Source organism: Sminthopsis crassicaudata, chromosome 1 (assembly GCF_048593235.1).
Source record: "Sminthopsis crassicaudata isolate SCR6 chromosome 1, ASM4859323v1, whole genome shotgun sequence".
NCBI lineage: Eukaryota > Metazoa > Chordata > Mammalia > Dasyuromorphia > Dasyuridae > Sminthopsis > Sminthopsis crassicaudata.
In genome coordinates this window covers 678744297-678768014 of record NC_133617.1, presented here as the reverse complement: position 1 = coordinate 678768014, position 23718 = coordinate 678744297, and positions in this window count along the sequence as shown.

Genomic DNA, 23718 nt, shown 5'->3' with positions numbered 1-23718 from the left:
GAGACCATGAGTCATCATAGCCTGAACTTAATGATAATTGCGTAGCTGAAGACATGTATTCATGACCATCAGGTCATCATTGACATAAAAAGCCAGAAATGAAAATGACTCATTAGCTCACTTGTGTATGTATTTTTCCATTTTTATTTGAACCCTCCAACCCAACTTCAAGATATTACTTTCACAGACATAGATTTCAAAGAAATATTGGATAAGAAATATCTTTTTAATTTGACACTTAGAGGTATTTTATGTTTTCTTAAAGTACAAATAATATGAGCTACTAAGTGAGAATACTTTCAAAAAGTCAGGGAAGTTGACTTATGTGAATATAGAGTAGCCACATTGCCCATGTAAATAAAACATTATATGAAGTTAAGAGTAAAAGGTGAAAACATATATAAATTTGATAGAGGTTAAGGGCATTGGATAAGGTCATATTAATAGTTAAATAGCAGCACTATCATTTGATATTGCCTCCTCTAATAGCAAATTCATTACTCTTTCCGCTGTACCATATATATTACTACAATATTGAGAGCCTGCAAAATATAAGTTACTTGTTCAGAGAGAATTTATAAAAATGTAGAATCATTGATGAAATCAATGAAAACAGACTTTGATGAGATTAAGGCCCAGGAGGAGTTCAGAGATTTTTTTGGGGGGGGTTTCCATTCATTTTTGCTCTATTATATGAGTCTGTGAAACCCCAGAGGATCATCCAATACATCAATGAACTGGTTACCCCTACAGAGACATATCTTAAAGAATCAAATGATGCCAATAATTTATTTGAACAGATAAAGTGCATATAAAGTTTTCATTTATTTTACAAGATGAGTTTGAAACAATTGTTCTTGCAGGTCCCTTCCAGTAGGGCCAAATCTATGGTTCTCAGAAACTTTCTTTTCTTTCAAAGCCCAGCTGAAAGACTACTTCTTCTATAAATTTTTTTCTCCACATTCTCAGCTTTAAGATATCTTTTGGCACTCAAATTTTCTTAATTTTATCTGAGAGGGCAATTTAATAGTCAATGGATAGAGTTTTTGTCCTAGAATCAAGAAGTCACCTCTTCCTAAATTCAAATCTGATCTCAGATACTTACTAGTTTTGTGACCATCAGCAAGTTACTTAACCCCATTGACCTCAGTTTACTCATCATTAAAATGAGTTTGGGAAGTAAACTTTGCCAAGACAACTCAAAATGGGGTCATGAAAAGTTGAACAAAACTGGAAAGTGAATGAATTTAGCTGAATATTTTTCATTTGCTTCACAATCTACTTTGAATTATATTTGTTTGTAAATGTGTCATTTGCCTGTTAGGTTATGTGAAGAACCATTTATAATATTGAAAATGTGTAGTATCTATAATGAATGCCTAATTCTCTTTGAGAGTCAAATGTCCTCATCTGCTCTTTCTGAAAGGGCTAGTAGTTCTTCTGGTTAAACAAAAAAAGCAAACAAAAAAGAACGGTAACACTTTTGCTGAAGTTGCTTACAATATTGCCCAGCCAAATCTGTAACTTACAGCACCAATCTGGAGCTTAGTATGGCAGAAAGGATCTTTTCTCTGAGCCTTAACTTGATAGTGATTGCTATATTCTGCCTTTCATTTGGACAAATTATTTCTCACACAAAACCTCTTTATTTAATTAATCCACTTCTGTAGTTTTATGATGAGTAGCTTCAATTTGCTCATTTTCTTCTTTAATTCTCCTTATGGAATCATAGTGAAATTGATAGGGACAAAGTTATTAATAACGTTTATGGCATTTTGGTAGATCCATTGCTTTTCTGAACTCTTCATATGCAGTCAGGGTATTCAAGCCCTGCTTTCTCCCTTCTAAGGAAGGATATGTCTATTTTACATGTGCAGGCTTTGCCTTTACACTTCTAGGTCATTGTCTTTTAGTCTCTTGAATCTTGAGATTTTGATGGTCTTACTAGAACAGTCTACTTTAGATATAAATAAAATAAAAAAAAGGTAGGGTGGATACTACTCAGATTGGCCATGAGCCCAGTTTACCTCATATTCAGGACATTTAGATTGTTTTAACTTTTAAGTGGGAAGTCCATAAAAGTAATAGGCAGACCAATTTCAAGCTGAGAATCCAGAGTTTAAATCTAAGTTCAAGCAAATAAATTTGCTGGCCTAAAAAGATAAGTAAACAGGCAAAGGGCCAGAAGAAAAGTGAAAAGTTCATTCTTGGGCAGCAAGGGTGGGAGTACAGCTTGGCAAACAGAAGTTGAGTGATCAAAAGGCAGGAAGTTCCCAAATGAATTTTTGATGTTTTTGTTTTTTAATTGATATTAAAATCTTTTTAGATGTGTTTGTATGTGTTTGGGGGGTGGTATTAGTATGTATGTATGTATGTGTGTGTGTGTGTGTTCTCTATATTTCTGCTTAAATGCATGCTAAGCAGTACAAATTTAACTTAGAAGGCATTTTTCCCCTCCAAAAGATGTTGAATGCAAAATAATTCAGGAAGAAGAAAAAAATTTATCATTTTCTAATTCTGGGCAATAGAGGAAAGAAAAGGACAATTTTAAATCAGTGATAAGATCAGTTTGATGAAAACTGGAATCAAAGGTTAATTTAGCACTAAATATTTATTTTAAAACAAACAAACGTATCTTTGTTCATTTATTTATTTTTGGTATTTGTATCCCTAATACCTAGCAAATTTCTTCGAACATCAATACATAAAACTATGTATTTATGAAAACTGGAAGCCATGACTACTTTGGATCTTAACAGGCAAATATGCATCATTGATATTAAGAGGACTGATATTTATTTTAAGGCAGCATATGTTGTCCATGTGATTAGTATCATTAATGAAGTAATGCATATATTTTGAGCTTATTAATAAAGAATTGCTTTAAAAACAAACAAACAACCAAATAAACAAACAAAACAGGAAGTTTTGCCAAACTTAGCACCTCATGTTTAGCAGAAGGGCAACGGATAACATCAGCCCTTTCTAGTCAGATGATTATGTCTTCAAGACAGACAAATTCGCACACTTTCCTGCCAATCTTGTTTTAAACATAAAATTATTTTTTCTCAACTACACAACTTTATAATTTTATAATAACTATACAAATTAAAAAATACTTTTTGAAAATATTTTGACTCACAAATTCTATCCCTCCCTCCTCTGACCTTTCTCAAAACATAAGCAATTTTATAGAGATTATATATGTGGAGTCATTAAAAACATCTCCCCATTAGCAATGTAGCAAAAGGAAACACAGAGGAAAAAAATCCCAAATAGTTTTAAAATATGCTTAATTATTTTCCAATTTCCTCAGTAATTTTTGTTAAATGTGAAATTTTACCCAAGTTTGTGGCTCTTTGGTTTTATCAAACACTAGATTACTATGGTTATTTACTATAATGTATTATATTCCACTGATCCTACTCTCTTTCTTTGCTAATGTCAGATTGTTTTTATTGCCACTTTGTAATAATACAGTTTAAAATCTGGTACTGCTAATTCACTTTCATTCACAATTTTTTTTTTCATTGATTCCTTTGACATTCTTGATCATTAGTTCTTCTAGGTGAATTTTGTCATTTTTTTTCTAACTATAATATACATTAGATACATATCCTATGTATGAAATATATGTGTATAGGTATATGTATCTGTGTATGTGTATAACTAGTATTTGCATTGAATGATAATTTAGTTATGTCACTTTTATTACATTGACACAGCTAGTCATGGACAATTAGCATTTCTCTAGTTGCTTAAATTTAACTTTATTTATGTGAAAATAATTTTGTAATTATGTTCATAATTCCTGGGTTTCTCTTGGAAGGTAGAATTCCAAATATTTTTTTAATTGTCTGTAGTTACTTTAAATGGACTTTATTTATATCTTTGTTTTTTTTTATGTGATTTTATTTTGCACCTTACAAATTTGCTGTTAATTATTTCAACTACTTTAATAGGTTTTCTAGATTATCTAATGATCCTATCATCTGTAAAGAGTTTCATTTCCTCATTGCCAAATTCTAATTTTTTCAGTTTCTTTTTCTTATGTTATTTCTATAGCTGGTATTTCTACAACAGTATTAAATAATACGGGTGATTATGGGCATCCTTGTTTCACTCTGATCTTATTAGAAATGCCTGGGGTACATTACTTGAGCCACTATTCAATTTTAGTACTATCTGAGTATTATGGTTAGGACTAATATCCTTCATTGTTCTAAGAGAAGTTATTAGCTCTTATAGAAAGATTAGAAATATTTTGTAAGAATTTGGGAATAGTCCATTTGAGTGGCAGGAAAATTCTCAACCCAGTAGTGAGGATCCTTCATTTGTTTTGTATAATAGAACCTTTTGGAAGTCTGGAGAAACTTCAAGACTTCTTCTAAAAAATAATATTTTAAAGTGAATACACAGATTTTAAAATATACAAGATTACAAAGACAACAAATCATACTGCAGTGTTTATTAAAGTTAAAGAAAAAGTTTAGGCAAATAAACTAAATCTTGACCTAGAAGAACATCATCACATTATGTAATTATGGAAAACATGAAAACACTGGGCAAAATATTGTATTTTAAAATGGACAAATGGATCCTCCAAAGTTGGAATGATAGTCCCATTTTGTTGAATTCACATAACTTTCAAATATTCTATATAATAAAATCATTAGTCATTCACTTTTTATAGCTATTTATGAGAAGGTAGTGAAACTATTAGTATTGCTATTTTACAGATGAAAAAAAAAAAGTGAAACTGAGAGGGCAGATGTCATTTGTCCCCAATCACCCCCAAAATAAAAATAGTTTTGTCAGTTATTTTACTCTAGGTAAATCTAAAAAAATCTTAGTCTAGAAAACAAAGAGGAGAACAATAATTTCTTTGAAACAAAGAGAGCTAGAGACAGAAAGAGACGAAACAGAGATAGACAAAGAGGACTATTAACTGGGACAAAAATTTCTCCTTAAGTTCCTTGTTGTACAATTATTTCCAAATTGACTAGAAGATAACTTACATAGTGTTTCAGATATTGTTTTCTTTGAGCTTTCAAAATCTAGGCAATTCTGACACTGGCTTTTTGCCTATGAAATGTGCAAAACCCTCATGAAAGCAAATTTTCACTAATTCATGGAATGGAATACGTGTTTATTGCTACAAAAACAGCCAAAGGCCAACAAAATGTTCAATGAACTTACTGGCTGACAGGTCAAATTCTCCATGAACATGCTTTCTGAAAAAAAGTTATGCAATACAAAAGAAAGCCTGATGTTTCTTAATTAGGATATAAGAATAAAACAATCTACTCAAGGAAAAAAAAAGACACCTCTTTTGTTTATATTTTGTTAAGCTGTATTAGCTAAAAATGTAGGTATGGCAGTGCATAGAGTGCTAGACCTAAAGTCAGGAAGTTAGGAAATTTTATTTTCCTTAATTACAAATCTAGCTTCAGACACTTTTTAGCTATGTGCTCTGGTCAAGCATCTTATTCAGTTTGCCTCAGTTTCTCATCTATAAAATGAGTTGCAGAAGGAAATGACTAACCACTCCAGTCTTTTGGCCAAGGGAACCCAAAATGGGGTGACTAAGAATAGGACATGACTAAAAATAAATAACACAACACTTATTAAATGGTGAACTCACACTTTTCTGACATGATTGCATATAGGAGAATATAACCAGGGTGTAGAAGGAAGCTTTATTTGATAGGTTATTTTAGATCAGGGGGATTTCAATGGCATAATTTATGATTTATCTGAAAGATAGTATTATCTGCCTTGATGAAAGTAAGTTTTGTTGTTCAGTCATTTTCAACTCTTCATGATCCCATTTAAGTTTTTTTTGACCAAGACATTGGAATAGTATACAATTGCCTTCTCCAACTTACTATCCTTATCTTTTTAAGCTGTCTTTAACAGGTTTCCATTTGAGTGAGGTTGTACACATTCAATAATTAAAGCTAGGTAGCAAATGAGGGCAAAGAATCTCCTCTCTCATCTATTCCAGAAAAAAATTTAAATGAATCTTAAAGGACCCTCAAGGTTTCTGGCCAGATCAGAAATGATTTCTATTTATATTCAATCTGAGTCAATCAGAACCGAAAAGATGACCAAAAAGATTTGGCCTAGAACCTTTTAGTAGCCTATTAGAATGAGATTGGTATGGGGTTAAGGCCTAGTCTTTAAGAAAGAAATCTAGTCAGAATTGAGGTTAGTTTTTAAATCTCTGATTCTTTTTGCCAGAGCTCCACAGTGAAAGAAAATATCTAAAGCTTAAGTTTTGACTCATATCTAGGGTTTATGACAAGTAGAACAATATTCAATATGTTAGAGGCAGGCACAGGAAAGTTATCTATTTCTCCTACACTAAAAAAAAATCTACAAATATGAATTGATTAGAAAATCTACATAAGCAATCAGTAACAACAATTATACTCTCCCAAGAGACTGATGTAGTTTGTAGAACAGTTGAATAGAAATTTTATATTTCATCTCAGTTATGCATTTTTCAAGTAAATTCTTCCATATCAATATTTTCTGGCCAATCAAACTAGCTGATGAACTCCTTTCCCAATTTCTACCACCTCCCTATCCCCATCACTACTCCACATGCCCATCTTATGTCTCTATCATTCTTAGATGCAGAAACTTTTAGTAGGCTACAGCCAAGACAATCCAGTTCTCTTGATATCTCAAATCCATAAGGTTACCTCATGGGGTGAACATATTCCTTTAAGGGTCAATATTTAATCGCCAGACCTAACAGTCAATTATAGTCCATTAAATTGTGAGATCCTTGAGACCAGAAATTCTCTTCCTCACAACTTCTTTCCTAATGAAGAATCTGAAAATTACCATTTATTATTTATTTTAATGTAGTATTACAGTACCAGATACATAATAAGCATTCTATTAATGCTTATTGACTAATTAACTATCCTGTGCTCAATGAAGGAAAAACATAGAAAAAAAGTAAGTAAAAAACACAATTGCCTAAGTTCTCCTCTCCTAGCTGAATACCTTGCAACTAAAGTAGGCAAAAGAAGTGGTCACTTCTCTCAGAGGAGAATTTTGAATATACTGACAGATAATCCATAGATTAATTGGAGCATGGGGAAGGATTTCATTCCCTTCTCAAGATTCAATGAATCAATAATTCTTCCTACTCAGTGACCAATAAGGGGGTTACATTATCATTTCAAAATAGCCAAGTCTTTCCATTCTGTACTTTTTGTTATTGCTAGGGGAAAAAAAAAAGATAGGGAGCTGCTCTACTAACCTCAATAGGAGCCACTATTCGCTAATTTTTAATATCTTTTTATTTATTTTCTTAAGTATTCCAAAATTACATTTTAATATTGTTTGAACCCACTCTTCAGAATGTTGGCCTCCTCGGGGTTGGATATTAGGGTGTTATCCCTAAAGGATAACATGCCCCCCATTACATAACTCTCTAGAAGACACTATTAAAAAGTTAAAAGAGTTTGAAGTAAAATGGGGAAAGGAAAGAGAAGCTCTAATAGAGAATAACAACATCCTGAAATTTGAGTTGGAAAGAATAAAGAATTCACAGGAGGTGCAGGGAAACAAAATTTGTGAATTAGAAAAGGTTAAAAAATCACAGGAAAGTAGGATTTCTGAATTGGAAAAATGTTGTGCTTAGTCAGCAACTCTACCAGCAAAAAAACAAACAAACAAACAAACAAAAAACAGGAGTAGGAATAAATTAAGTCTATCTCTACTATACTGAAAAAAAATAGTACTCTAATGATATCATCAATACCGCAAGAAACAGTTCATCTGCTGTCTCCCCAAGGAATCCATTCTACTTGGGAAAATTATTGTTTTCTTTTTGTTTTTAAAGGAAAATTTTCTGATATAACACTTGCTATTACCTCTTCACAGTTTCCAGCTATTATTTCCAATTTTTTTTTCTGGGCATCAAAAAATTTGATGGATTTCAAATACCTGAAGATGCTTAACCCCCATACAAAACATTGCTTGTATTTTCTTCTCAAAGCTAAACATCCCTAGAAGTGTCAACTTCATCACCTGTATACATCCCTAGAAAGTATACTGCTGAAGTAAGTGATTGTATAGGCATTATTATTTCCATGATTAAAGTGAAAAGTCTGGAACACATATATGTTTAATGTCCCACCCAGGTGATCAATAAAAAAAAAAAATTCAAGACTTAAATTTAGGTTTGCTGCCAAACTTTATTCTCTCTTCACTATATGATTTTATGCAAAAAGAAATGTTATAAAATTTAACATGACAAAAAACATAAGTATTCTTCCCTTTAGGTGCTGCTTACCTATTTCTGGATTTAAATAATATCTTATTTTTATTTAGCAACACTTTGCTTTTATCATTTCCTTACTTTGGACAACAATAGACTTTCTGTCTATAAAATGAATAATTAGATATATCTTTTAGAATATCATTTTTTTTCCTTTGGCTCTTTATTCTGATTGCAGAGGTAAGCTAGCCTAAGAATACCAGCTACATTATCTTTGTGGAGAAGCAACATGCTATATTAGAATGAATGTTAGATTTATAGTTCAAAAGTATACATTTCAATATAGGCTATATGATGCTGCATAAATCACTTCTCTCTGGGCCTCAGATTCCTTATATTCAGGGAGACACTATGTAGAAGAAAGAAACCTGCATTAGGTGGCAGATGATCTGATTCAAATGCATATCTGCCATTCTTTGAGTGACCAAAGAAAAGTCATCATTTCTCTCTGTCTCAATTTTTTCATCTCTAAAATGAGGAACTAGATGGCCTTCCAGTTCAAAATCTATGGTGCTATGCCTAAGGTTGCATTATCTGTGATTCTATTTAACTGAGAATGGTTGCTGCCATTGCACCTAAAGCATAAAAGACTTGTATGATGAAGTGGAAATGTAAGCACTTTTTGGTTAATTGTTAGCTGTGCTCACTGTCACATGTCTTCAGTCATTTGCTTGAGTGGCCAGTAAACAAGATAAAGTTCACATATTTTTATATTATTTAAATGTCCTCTAAACATCTCTCTGACTTGCAACCAATTAGCAATCTTCTCATGGGTAAAGCATCCACTGTATAATCCACAGTGTTTAAAAATGTCTACAGCAATATCATTGGAAAAAAGAAACTGTCTAAAATCTCTTTTGAGAAATTTTATTTATTTTCTCTTTGATGTTCATCTGTAGCTCCAAGAGTCTTGAATCATGCATTGCTGAAGAATGCCTTTTAGAGAGATTACTGAGTTCAGTCAGGGCCAAATTGTAGGATTTTTCCAGACAGACCTTTTAATTTAAAAGCAGGGGCTTGTTTCCTGTTTCTGCTTCATTGCACAATTATAAATGCATGTTCCACGCTATGGTCCCCAAATTGCACAACTGTTTCCTTCCTCGTGCAAAGCCTACCAACATTTGTTGCAAGGTAGCCTACATCCTTGGAGCCAATAGCTTTTTATTTCTTTAGTCTATAAACAAGAGAAATGTTCACTTTAAATTCATTGACAAGATCATTCCACAGGCACTCACAAAACCCTTTTTCTATTATTCTAGTGATCTGTGAAACCCAGAACCAAATAGACTTTAATTTGGAGACCAAGTGATATAGTAATGAGAATGGATGTCAAAGCTGACACCAAATAATCTTACTTCAAGTGTGCCTAAATTTATGAATGGAGGAGACTTTGAGATAACATTTTACAGAGGAAATTGAAGTCTTAGGGAGATGAAATCTCAAGATCTTGAGCAAATTAGCAACTTCCCATGAATTTCAGTTTCTTCATCTAATCAATGAGAATAATAATTCATGTTTTGTTTATATCATAGGTGGAAAACTCAAAGATGAATTTTAGATCCAAGAAAATTTGCATTCAAATGCTACTGGCTATTTGACCCTGAAGAGGAGAGAAGATGTTCATGGAAAAATTACCTCTTTTTATTTAATGAAATATATGGCAAAAGTGTCAGTTATTAAGATAGTAAAGCCCTTTATAACTTGATCCCATCTTTCTTTTCAATTCTTATTCTACATTCCATCTACCCTAGCCGATTCCATAATCTTATGAGATACAGCGATACCAAACAATATTGTCAAAGGAAATTTAATCATTATGATTTTAATATACCAAAGAAATTAGGGAGTCAATATAAAAATGGTATTTCATAAATGTAATATATAATCATTAATTCTTATCTTGAGGATAAAATGATTGCATCATAGATAGAGAACAATAAAATACCCCAGTTGGTGATGACCTAAGTATGACTATAGATACATTTTTTTTTGTCCTTTATGAGTGCAACTGAAATAGTAGGAGAAAAGTGTTTATATTGGGGTCCTTTAGGGACCATCTCTAACTATCCACATGAAAATAGGGCTGGCTCCAATGTCATTTAGTTTTACAAAATGCCCAGGATTGAAAAAAATACATAACCAGAAAATACACATTGTGAGCACTAATATATTTTATTATTAGATTATATGTAATGAATAAATTATTATTCAACACCTGCTCCATATCACCTGAACTGAAAGAAGCTAGGTGGTATACTTGTTACAAGGATATTAAAGGCACAGTTTCTGCTTTTACATAATTTCCAACCCTTTAAAGAAGTTAAGGAATTAATGTCAGACATGTATTCATGCAGATATGTTTTAGATTCAATTTAAAAAGTTAGAAACAAAGTGTTCTAGGATTCTTATGGAGACAGGGAAAAAACCCCACTGATTGTGGTGAGGGAGGAAAGCTTCATATTAAAGAGAATAGCCAAGACAATAAGACAAGGTGTTTTTAACCAAGTATCCACGGAGGACATCTTTCCTAGAGTTGGCATGCATAAAGAGAACTGAGACACAATATGTTAAGGTATATGAAAAAAAATAACAATACTAAAGATGTAGGACAAAAACCCTTAATGCTATAAAAAGCAAATAATAAAAGACTAATTATTACTGTCCCAAGTGCTGCATCCTTTGCCACATCTACAAATATTTTAGAATAATATTATATACTTTTATAGAGACCATCTTTAATGAAATCATGAAAAGAGAATAGGTAGCTTTTCACAAATGATATTTTTCAATAACTTGTATGTTTCAATGGAAATAATTCATTGAAACATTTCTTTCCTTCTTCACTCCTTCCTTCCCTCCTTTCATTTTGCTTCTTTTTAAAACTTCTTTCCTTCTTTTTAAAACTTTCTGAAATGTGAAAATATTAAAATGAACATTTCTATAACAAAATGAAATAGAAAAAGGAGGTGTACATGAAATCAAAAATCTTTATATATATACCTAAATTTTAAAGTCACACATTGTCTACTTGTATTAGTGACTGGGGTATTAGCTACACATTCCCCAGTTTCCCACATCAGTGAATGGGTGAACATTATTTTGTAAGCACTCTGAGGAGGTGAAATAGTCAAGCCTACTGTACTGGGAGGCAAAGGATCAATAGGCCAGAAAGGGATCAATTTTACCTCTCCAAAGGATATCTCAGTAGTCCCAGCTGCATACAATTCTATTCTCCCCAGTTGTAATCCCTGTCTCCCATTGGATTGCTTCTGGACTGATTGATCATGTAATCCCTTTCTCCCATCAAGTTGCTTCTTGGCTGATTGATCATGTGGGAGTACTGAACTTCTAAAGATTCGCTCTGTATAACATTAACTACCATCATGCTTCAAATGTTTTTGCCTGCTTCCCATTTCCCTGAGTCAATCTACATTCTGATGCCCAATGGAAGCTTCTGTTGTATTTTGGACATAGGGTTTTGGGTCTTGTTCTCCCACCTTGTTTTCTCTCAATCAGTCTCCCTCTGAGTTTGACTTTGTCCTTAGTTTAAATACCCTATTACAATTACATCATTACAATATACTGAGTATGTGTGAACTAGAGAACCATTACATCACCATGCCAAGTACTAAGTATATGTATACTAGAGAACCATCATCTCACTAATTCCACTGAGTTAAAACCTTGTTTCAAGTATACTTCTCCAAAGTTCCAGCCCTCTACATAAGTGGAATTTAATGTGATTATATAAAAAAAGAAATTAAGGGAGGAAAAAAAAAGATTGTACTGGGAGAAAAGGCAAAGGGTGATAAAAGAGAGTAAATTATAATTCATGAAGAGTAACAAAAGACCTGATATAGTGGAGGGGAAAAAGGAGGGTTATAAACATTGTTTGAAACTTAATCTTATTGGGTTTGGTTCAAAGAGGGAATAATATACATACTAGTTTGGTATAGAAATTTGTGTCATAGGGAAATAGTTGGGAAAGGGAGAGGCTGGAGGACAGATTGAAGGAGATGAAAGCCTGAAGCAAACCATTGGTAAGGAGGAAAAGGGTAAAAGGAAAGAGAAAAGTATAAATGGAAAAAATAGGATAGAGGGAAATACAGTCAGTAATCATAGCTGTGAATGTAAATGGGATGAAATTTCTTATAAAATGGAAGCAGATTAAAAGCAAGAATTCTACAATATGTTGTTTACAAGAAAGACCTTTGAAGCCGGTAGGTGCATATAGCATTAAGGTAAAAGGTGGGAGCAAACTATATTATGCTTTAGCTAAAATTAAAAAAAAAATAAAGCATATTCATCCTGATCTCAGACAAAGCAAAAACAAAGAAAATTAAAATTAAAATAGAAGATAAAGAAGGTAGCTACATCTTGCTAAAGGGTATCATGGATAATGAAGTAGTATCTGTACTAAACATATATGCACCAAGTGGTACAGCATCCAGATTCTTAGAGGAGAAGTTAAACAATCTCCAAAAAGAACAAGACAGAAAAACAATATTAGTGGGGGATCTCAACCTTCTTCTCTTGGAATTAGATAAGTCTAAGATAGTAATAGAATAAGAAAGCAGTTAAGAAAGCGAATAGAATTTTAGAAAAGATGGGTATGGTAAATCTTTGGAGAAAATTAAATGGGACAGAAAGGAATACACTTTTTTTTATCAGTACATGGCACTGACACAGAACCTGACCATTTATTAGGGCATAAAAACCTCACAATCAAATGCAGAAAGGCATAATTATTGAATATTAAATGTTTCCTTTTTAAATCATGATAAAATAAAAATTACATGTAACAAAGGCTACAGAAAAGTAAACCCAAATTAATTGGAAATAAAATCATCTAATCCTAAAGATTGGATGGTCAGACAACAAATCTTAGAAACAATTGATGATTTCATCCAAAAGAATGACAATCATGGGACAACATATCAAAACTTTTAGGGTTCAGCCAAAGCAATTCTTAGAGGATATTTTATATCTCTACATGCTTACATGAATAAAATAGAGAAAGGATATCAATGAATTGAGTGTACAACTAAAAAAGCTGAAAAAAAAAACAAATTAAATAGTCTCAAGGAGCAAATTAGAAGTTCTGAAAAATCAAAGGAGAGATTAATGAAATTGAGAGTAAGAAAACTATTAAACTAATAAATAAAAAATTAGTGTTATTTATATGAAAAAAGCCAACAGAATAGGTAAACCGTTGGGTAATTTGAGTAGAAAAAAATGAAAGAAGAAAGCCAAGTTACCAATATCCAAAAGGAAAAGGATGAAATTATCACTGATGGACAGTAAATTAAAGCTATACTTAGGATATATTTTCTCCATTGTATGGCAATAAATCTGACCATCTAAGCGAAATGAATATCTACAAAATTAACAGAAGATTAACAGAAGAACAAATACAATATTTAAATAGCCTCATTTTAGAAAAAAAAAGAAATTGAACAAGCTATCAATGAATTCTGTAAGAAAAAAATATCTGGGGCCAGATGGAATTACAAAAAAATTCTAAGAAACATTTAAAGAATAATTAATTTCAACATTATATAAACTATTTGATGAAGAAGGTGAAGAAGGAGTCCTACCAAATTCCTTTTATGGCACAAATATTGAACAATTTCCCTAATGAATATTAATGCAAAAATCTTAAATAAAATATTAGCAAAGAGATTACAGCCATTTATCACCAGATTGATATACTGACCAGGTGCTATTTATGTCATGAGTGTAGGTCTGGTTTAATATCAGGAAAACTGATAGAATAATTAATTGACTATGTCTGTAACAAACTAACAGAACCTGCCATCTCACAGCTTATACCAAAATAATGTTGAAATGTACTCATGATTTATACATAAAAGGTGCTATTATACACAAATTAGGAGGGCAAGAGAAAGTCTATCTCCTTTTTGGAGAAGTGAAAAATTAATGATCAAAGAAGAACTAGTGAATATTATGGAAGGCAAAATTAATACTTTTGATTACATTATATTAAAAAAGTTGCATAAACAAAACTAATGCAATCAAGATTGTAAGGGAAGCAGCAAAATGGGAAACAATCTTTAGAGCCAGTATTTCTCATAAAGGCTTAATTTCTAAAATATGTATAGAACTGAGTCATTTTTTTAAAAAAAACTTCTCAATTGATAAATGGTCAAAGACTATTTGACCATCAGACTATTTCTGATGAAGCAATTGAAGCTCTTTATTGCCATATAAAAATGTTCTAAGTAACTATTGATTAGAGAGATGCCAATAAAAATTACTCTGAGGTATCATTCTATACATATCAGATTGGCTAAGATGACATGTAAAGATCATGTTAAATGTTGAACAAAATGTGGGAAAATTGGAACACTAATGAATTGTTGATGAAGTTGTGAACTGGCACAAACATTCTGGAGAGGAACTTGAAATTATGCTCAAAAGGCAATCGAATTATTCATACCCTTTGATTCAGCAGTGTCACTACTAGATCTGTATCCCAACAAGATTATGAAAGAGGGAAAAGGACAAAAATCTGCAAAATGTTTGTAGCATCAAGGAATTTAAATCTGATTGGATGCCCCTCAATAGATAAAGGATGGAAAATACCATCTGCATCTAGAGAAAGAATTGTGGAGACTGAATGTAAGTAGTAGTATAGCATTGTCCCTTTTTTTGTTTGTTTGCTTTTCTTTATCATTCTTTTTCCCCTATTGGTCTGATTTTTCTTGTACAATAAGACTAATGTGGAAACAATTTTAAAATATTATACATGTGTAACCTATATCAGATTACTTGCCATCTTGGGGAAGTAAGAGTTAAGGGAGAGAGGAAGAAAACTTTTGAACATAAAAACTTACAAAAATGTATGTTGAAAATTATATTTACATCTACTTTCTGTCTTTCTTTTTTTTACAGTGTTGTTCATATTGTATAAATTGTTTTCTGGAATTTACTGACATTATTCTATTATTCTGGTCATTTCATGCAAGTATTCCCAAGTTTCTTTGAAATGGGCTCACTCATTTAAGACAAATAACAAATTTCCAGCAGAAAATATTTGGAAGAACTTCAAAAATAATCTGTTCCAATGAGGCACAGGGAAAGGGGACCCAAGACAGGCTCAGTTCAGCGACCTGGAGCAGTGTGGCATCTGCACATTGAGAGAATATCCCTGGAAGCTCTTAGACAAAATATAGAGAGATAGCTACTCTGTCCTGGTTCAGAAGCCAGTGGATCAGCAGACTAGCTATGATATATACAACATACCTATAATAAGCAAATAGTGAGCCCCTGAACCCCAGAATAACATGGAATTTAGCCATGCCCACCCATTCTGGAAAGGAAACAGATAGCACTATCCCCAGGACAGAGTGAAGCTGAAGCCCCTGTTGCCTCTAGAGGAAGTTTGGAATAATGTCCCCTTTGCTCTAAGAGAAAAAAATTAAAAAAAACAAAAACAAAAACAAAAAACAAAAAAAGCAAAAAGACATCTGATTCTAGATACCTTTTATGTCTAAACAGGGAAAAACAAATCTCAAACTCTTAGGACACTAAATGTAAAATTCCTCCAGATGAAGTAACAGAGGGTGATATGAGGTGGTCTCTCATAAGACTCTCTTGGAAAAATGCATGAAGGATCTTAAAAGAGAATTAGAAGAAAAATAGCAAAAGCAATGATAATTTTGCAAGAAAGGAAACACAGGAATTATTTGAAGAAAATTCCTCAAAAATTGATTTAGTGAAATGGAAAAAATGAATCAACTCCATGAAAAGCAAAATTTGTGAAATGGGTAAAAAATCCAATGAGCAAAACAACTCATTTAAAAGTTCAATTGGCCAAAAGCAAAAGGAGATAAAAAAGCTAACTGAAGAAAGTACTTCATTAAAAATAGAATTAAAGAAATGAAAGCAAATGATGCAGTGAGAGATCAAGGATCAATCCAAAATAAAAAACAAGAAAAAAAATGAAAAAATTGAAGAAAAAGTAAAATACCTCATGGGAAAAACAACTGACCTGGAAAATATATCCAAGAGAGACAATCTAAAAAGTTTAGGACTACCTGAAAACCATGATGAACAAAAGAGCCTAGAAAACATCTTTCAAGGAATCTTCAAGGAGAACTGCCTTGTTGTCCTAGAATCAGAGAGCAAAAAGACTACTGAAAAAATTCACTGATCACATCTTGAAAGAGACTCCAAAATGAAAACTCCAAGAAATATCATAGATAAATTTCAGAAATATCAGATCAAGAAAAAAATATTGCAACCAGTCAGAAAGAAACAATTCAAATACTGAGGAACCACAATCAGGATTACCCAGGACCTAGCAGTTTTCCCTTTGAATAATTGAAGGGTCTGCAATATGATATTCTGAATGGTAAAGGAGCTTGGATTATAGCCAAGAATCAACCATCTAGCAAAATTAAGCATTATTTTTAGGGAAAAAAGATGGACATTCAATGAAAAAGGTGATTTCCTTTTATTTTTGATAATAAGATCAGAACTGAACAGAAAAGTTGATCTTCAAATACCGAACTGAAGAGAAACATAAAAAGGTAAAAAAGAAAGGAAAATATGTTTCTTTTAAAAGTTAAAATGTTTACATCCCTTTTTGGAAAGATCATATGTTTAACTCTTGAGAACTGTATCTCTATTAGGGGTATACTTAGAAGGCATAGGTATAATTTGACTTTACTGTGATGATATAATAAAGAAAGTAATGTTGGAAAAGGGATTGTTCTGGAAAAAGAGGAAATGTGAGGTAAAATGCCGTATTACATCTCATGAAGAGGCAAAAAAGATCTATTGCAGTTGAAAGAAAGAAGGGAAGGGAATAAGCATTGTGTGAAGCTTAATCTCACCAGATTTGGCTCAAAGAGAGAATATCAGACATAATTAATTTCCTAGAAAAACTTGTCTCACTATATAGGGACTTAGGAGAGGAAAGGGGAAAATAAAGGAGGAACCTAATAGACAGGAGAACAGAAGTAGAAGGAGAAAGAGATTAGAAACGGAACAGGGGTTATACAATGTCAAGGCTATTTGAGAGAGATGTAATAAGAAGGAAAACATTGGGAAGGAAGGAAAGTAGGAAAGGAAATATAAAAGTATAGCTTGGGGAAAATAAGATGGTATGAAATACAGAATTAGTAATGAGGTGAATTCTCCCATAAAGTGATAGCAGATAGCAGATTAGATTAAAAGGCAAAATCCTACAATATGATGCTTATAAAAACACATTTAAAGTAGAATTATACATACAGAGTAAGGTAAAAGACTGGAGCAAAATCTATTATATTTCACCTGAAGCAAAAAAAAAAAAGGGGGGGGGTGATGCTGATCTCACATCAAGCAAAAGCAAAAATAGAAAAATAGACCTAATTAAAAGAGATAAGAAAGTAAACTGCATTTTGTAAAATATATATTTTGTAAAAGATAATTAAGTAATACCAATATAAAGCATCTATGCACCAAGTGGTATAGCATCCAGATTCCTAGAGAAGCAATCAAGAAAACTGCAAGAAGAATTAAACAATAAAACTATACTAGTGGGTGATCTTAACCTTGCTCTCTCAAAACTAGATAAATCAAACCCCAAAATTAATAAAAAAGAAATTAAGGAAGTAAATATAATTTTAGAAAAGTTAGACATGATAAACCCCTGGATAATAATGAATGAAGACAGAAAGAAATATATTGTTTTCTTAGTGATACATGGAACTTGTAGAGGGCCAGAACTCTGGAGAAGAATACTTGAAACAAGAATACTTAGAACAAGGTGTTAACTTACAGTAATTGATGAGATAATGGTTCTCTAGTTTACATACACTTAATACTTAGTATGGTGATGTAATGGTTCTTTAGTTCACACATATCCATAGATATAGAGAGGTAGCTATAATGATGTAATTCGAACTAAGGTATATAAGGGCAGAGAGGACTGGAAATGAGACATTCCATCTTTTGCCAATCCTCCTGATGGCTCTCCTGCCTCCTGTACTCCTTCACTAAGATCAAGACTGAGTCAGACTGTAAGAGACAAAAACTGTGAAGGAGACAATAAAGACTCTAGACTTTATTCCTGATTATTCTAGTGGTGTTTATCCTACTTAAATCGAGGCCCATACAGAGGACCTCCTGAAAGCTAGCCCGGATATTACAGTTACCTACAGAAAAAATTGATCATGTATTAGAGCATAAAAAACATCAAAATCAAATGCAGAAAGTCAGAAATTGCATCTATTTAAAATCATGATGCAATACAATTTTTCCCCTATTTTTATTCATTAATTCATTATTTATTTTTAAAGCTTTTTTTTTACAAGACATATTCATGGGTAATTTTTCAACATTGACCCTTGCAAAACTTTTTGTTCCAAATTTTTCCCTCCTTCCCCGACCCCCTCCCTTAGCTGGCAGGTAGTCCAATACATGTTAAATATGTTAAAATATATGTTAAATCCAATATATGTATACATATTTTTACAGTTATCTTGCTGCACAAGAAAAATCAGATCAAGAAGGAAAAAAAACAGAGAAAGAAAATAAAATGCATGCAAACAACATCAGAGAGAGTGAGAATGCTATGTTGTGGTCCACACTCAGTTCCCATGGGTGCAGATGGCTCTCTTTATTGCTAAAAAGTTGGCACTGATTATGATAAAATAAAAATTGCCTATAATAAAGGATCAGGAAAAAATAGAGCAGAAATTAATAAGAAACTAAATAATCTAATGCTAAAGAATGAGTGGGTGAATGCACAATTGGTAATTTCATTTAAAAGAATGACAACATATTAATATTTATGAAATGCAGCCAAAGCATTTCTTAGGGGATGCTTTACATCTTTTGATGTTTACTTGCATAAAAGGAGAAAATGAGAAGATCAATAAATCAACTAAAAAAGCTAGGAAAAAAACAATTTAACCACCCCTTAAATGCCAAATTTGAAATTCTGAAAAGGGGAGGTTAATGAAATTGAAAGTAAAAAACAAACAAACAAACTATTGAACTAATAAACAAAACTAAGCATTGGTTTTATGAAAAAAATAGATAAGCTTTACTTAATTTTATTTGAAAAGGGAAAGAAAGTCAAATTATTAGTATCAAAAATGAAAAGGGTGAACTTTCCACCAATCAAGAGGAAATTAGAGCAATAATTAGGAATTATTTTGCCCAACTGTATGCCAATAAATCTGATAATCTAAGTGAAGTGGAAGAATACTTACAGAAATATAGATTGCTCAGATTAACAGAGGAGGAAATAAATTACTTAAATAGTCCCATTTTACAAAAGAGAAATTGAACAAGATATTAATGAACTCCTAAAGAAAAAAAATCTTTAGGGCCAGATGGATTTACATGTGAATTCAACAAAATATTTAAAGAACAATTAATTCCAACAGTATGACAACTAATAGTCCCATTTTACAAAAGAGAAATTGAACAAGATATTAATGAACTCCTAAAGAAAAAAAATCTTTAGGGCCAGATGGATTTACATGTGAATTCAACAAAATATTTAAAGAACAATTAATTCCAACAGTATGACAACTATTTTGAAAAATAGGGGGCGAAGCCAAGATGTCGGAGAAGGTACATGAGACTTTCTAAGGTCCTCTCATGCCCTCCCAATCAATTGTTGAATTCAGCCTCAAAAATAGCCCTTGATTGGTGAAATTCATGAAGATTAAAAACACAATGACTTACCAGCTGAAGATAACCAGGAGCACTGCCAGAAAAAGTTTGTCCTTAGAGGCTGGTGCAGATCAGCACTATCAGGGAAACAGGAGAGACTGGCATCTTGAGTAGTCCAGGGGCAGGGATAACCTCTGTGGCTAGAAAAGTAGTGGAGACAACTCTGCCGTAGGCTGACTGCTCTGCCTTGATTGCAAAGCAGTGGACCAGCAGAGAGATTAGAGCCAGAGGTACAGGGTACGCTAAAAACTCCAGAACCTAACAGGATCTGGCTATATCCACCCAAAACCAGAGGTGACTCAGTACAGACCAGCACAACTGTGCAACTGCATTGTGCAGCACGTCTGGGGCAGTTGCAAATCTGCATGGCAGAGTAGTGCAGCTCAGGGCAGCCTCTAATCTGCACAGTGGGGGGCTCAGCCTAGGACAATAGAACTTCCCTCCTATGACTGTGCTTCCCTGGGCAGAGCCATTTCCAATGGCTATTCCCTGGAAACTGCTAATACCCACAGTCCTACAGCAGGCTTTGGCTTGGGATAGTGACACTTTCACTGCTCAGCTTCTTGTTTCAGGCAGTCATTAATCTACACAGTGGGGTTCTTCACAGGGCACCTCAACAGCTCGGCCATGCAGGCCTGAGTCACTTCTGTTGGGGAACTATTTCCCAGAGCACTCCTGTATCTGGCCACTCTTTGTAGCTGATTGGCAGGGGTCCATACACCTATGCTTGTTCTACAGAAAAGCTGGTAACCTCCTGGCCCTGAAGGCAAATCCTACTTGAGTAAAAAAAAAAATCAAAACAACAATCGATAACTTCTATACAAAAAGAGAGCAAGTTTTCAACCCCAAGGAGACTAATAACAGACATTGTCCAGACAATTGTTAGTCCCTAACATCTCCTAGAAGAGACTATTGAAAACCTTGAAAGAGAGGTAGAAGAAAAATGGGGAAAGGAAAAAGAAGCTATGCAAGAGAATAACAACTTCCTGAAATGTGAATAGGAAAAGGTAAAAAAAACTCCTAGGAAGTGCAGGGATACAGAATTTGTGAATTGGAAAAGGTAAAGAACTTCCAAGAAAGTAAGATTTGTGAAATGGAAAAGATAAAGAACTCCCAGTAAAGTAAGATTTGTGAATTGGAAAAATAAACTAACTCACTAAAACAAACAAACAAACAAACAAACAAATAAATAAATAAATAAAGATAGTGAATTAGAAAAAAAAAAAAAGTTCCATAGAACAAAACAACTCATTTAAAAACTCAATTGAACAGATACAAAAATAAGTTTAAAAAATCTAATGAAAAAAATAACTGATTAAAAATCAGAACTGAACAAATAGAAATGAATTATTCATTGAGACACCAAGAATCAGTCAAGCAAAACCAAAAAAATGAAAAATTAGAAAAAAAGCTAAATATCTACTTGGAAAAATAACATACCTGGAAAATAGATCTAGGAGAGATAATCTGAGGATTATTAGACTTCCCAAAAATTATGATGAAAAAAAGAGCCTAAATACTATTTTACAGGAAATCATCAAAGAGAATTACCCAGATGTAATAGAAGCAGAAGGCAAAATAAGCATTGAAAGAATCCATTGAACACCTTCTGAAAAAGACCCTAAACAAACAAATAAACAAACAAACCAAAACAAACAAAACAAACAAACAAACAATCAAACAAACAAACAAAAAAACTCCAAGGAATATTGTGGCCAAATTTCAGAACTATCAGAGTAAGGAAAAAATATTGCAAGCAGACAAGAAAAAACAATTCAAATACGGTGTTGCCACAATAAGGGTCACTCAAAATCTGGCTGCCTCCACATTAAAGTATCAAAGGGCCTGGAATCTGATATTTCCAAAGACAAAAGAACTTGGAATACAGCCAAGAATAAACTACCCAGCTAAAATGAGCATTTTCTTCCATGGAAGAAGATGGACATTTAATGAAACAAATGAATCCCATTTGTTTCTAAGGAAAAAAAAAACAGATAAAAAAAATTGATCTCAAACCATAGAACTCAAGAGAAACAAAACAAAGGTAAAAGGAACTCTTGAGAACTGTATTATTATTGTGGATATACTTAAAGACCACATGTATGATTTGATTTTACTGATATAATATTAAAAAGGGAAATATAAATGGAAAGGGGATAGTGTCAGAAAGAGGGAAAAGGGGAGATAAAAAGTGGGAAACTATATCCCACTAAGAGGCAATGAAACCCTAACATATCTGAGAGAATTTAGAGAGGGGGACGAACATTGTATGAATCTTACAGTCATCAGAGTTGGCTCAAAGAGAAAATAATTGACATATTTGTTTTACAGAGAATTCTCTCTCACCTCATTAAAATGTTGGAGAGGAAAAGGGAAAAGGAAAAGAGTAATAAGGGAAGGATACAAGAAAGGGGAAGTGATTTAAAGGGAAGAGAGAAGGATCCTAAAAAGGGAGAACTGTGTGACACAAGTGGGGGCCATAAGTTTAATACTAGGGAAGGGAATAAGGGGGGCGAGAAAAAAAGCATAATCTGGGAATAATATGATGGCAGGAAAAACAGAATTAGTCATTTTAACTGTAAATGTGAATGGGATGAACTCTCCCATTAAGTGGAAGCAACTAGAAAACTGAATCAAAAGCAAGAACCCTACAATATGTTCTTTACAGGAAACACACTCAAAGCAGGAAGATACATACAGAGTAAAGGTAAAAGGTTGAAGCAGAATGTATTATGCTTCAGGTAAAGCCAAAAAAGCAGGGGTTGCCATCCTTATCTCAGATCAAGCAAAAGTAGAAGTTGAACTAATTAAAAGAGATAAGGAAGGAAACTATATCCTGTTAAAAGGTAGCATAAATAATGAAGCCACATTAATATTAAACATATATGCACCAAGTGGTATAGCATCTAACTTCCTAAAGGAAAAGTTAAGAGAGTTGCAAGAAGAAATAGACACCAAAACTATAATAGTGGGAGATCTCAACCTTGCACTCTCAGAATTAGACAAATCAAACCACAAAACAAATAAGGAAGAAATTAAAAAGGTAAATAGAACATTAGAAAAACTAGGTATGATAGACCTTTGGAGAAAATTGAATGGTGATAGAAAGGAATATACTTTCTTCTCAGCAGTTCATAGAACCTATACAAAAATTGACCAGATATTAGGACATAAAGATCTCAAAATTAAATGTAGGAAGGCAGAAATAATAAATGCCTTCTTCTCAGATCACAATGTAATAAAAAACTACATTCAATAAGATGTTAGGGGTAAATAGACCAAAAAGTAATGGAAACTGAATAATCTCATCTTAAAGAATGACTGGGTGAAACAGTAGATTATAGAAACAATTAATAATTTCACCCAAAATAATGACAACGATGAGACATCATACCAAAACTTGTAGGATGCAGCTAAAGTGGTAATAAGAAGAAATTTTATATCTTTAGAGGCTTATTTGAACAAAATAGAGAAAAAGAAGATTAATGAATTGGACCTTCAACTTAAAAAGCTAGAAAAACACCAAATTAAAACCCCCCAACCAAAAACTAAACTTGAAATACTAAAATTAAAAGGAGAAATCAATAATATTGAAAGTAAAAAAAAACAAAATTATTGAATTAATAAATAAAACCAAGAGTTGGTTTTATGAAAAAGCCAATAAAATAGATAAACCTTTGGTAAATCTGATCAGAAAAAGGAAAGAGGAAAATCAAATT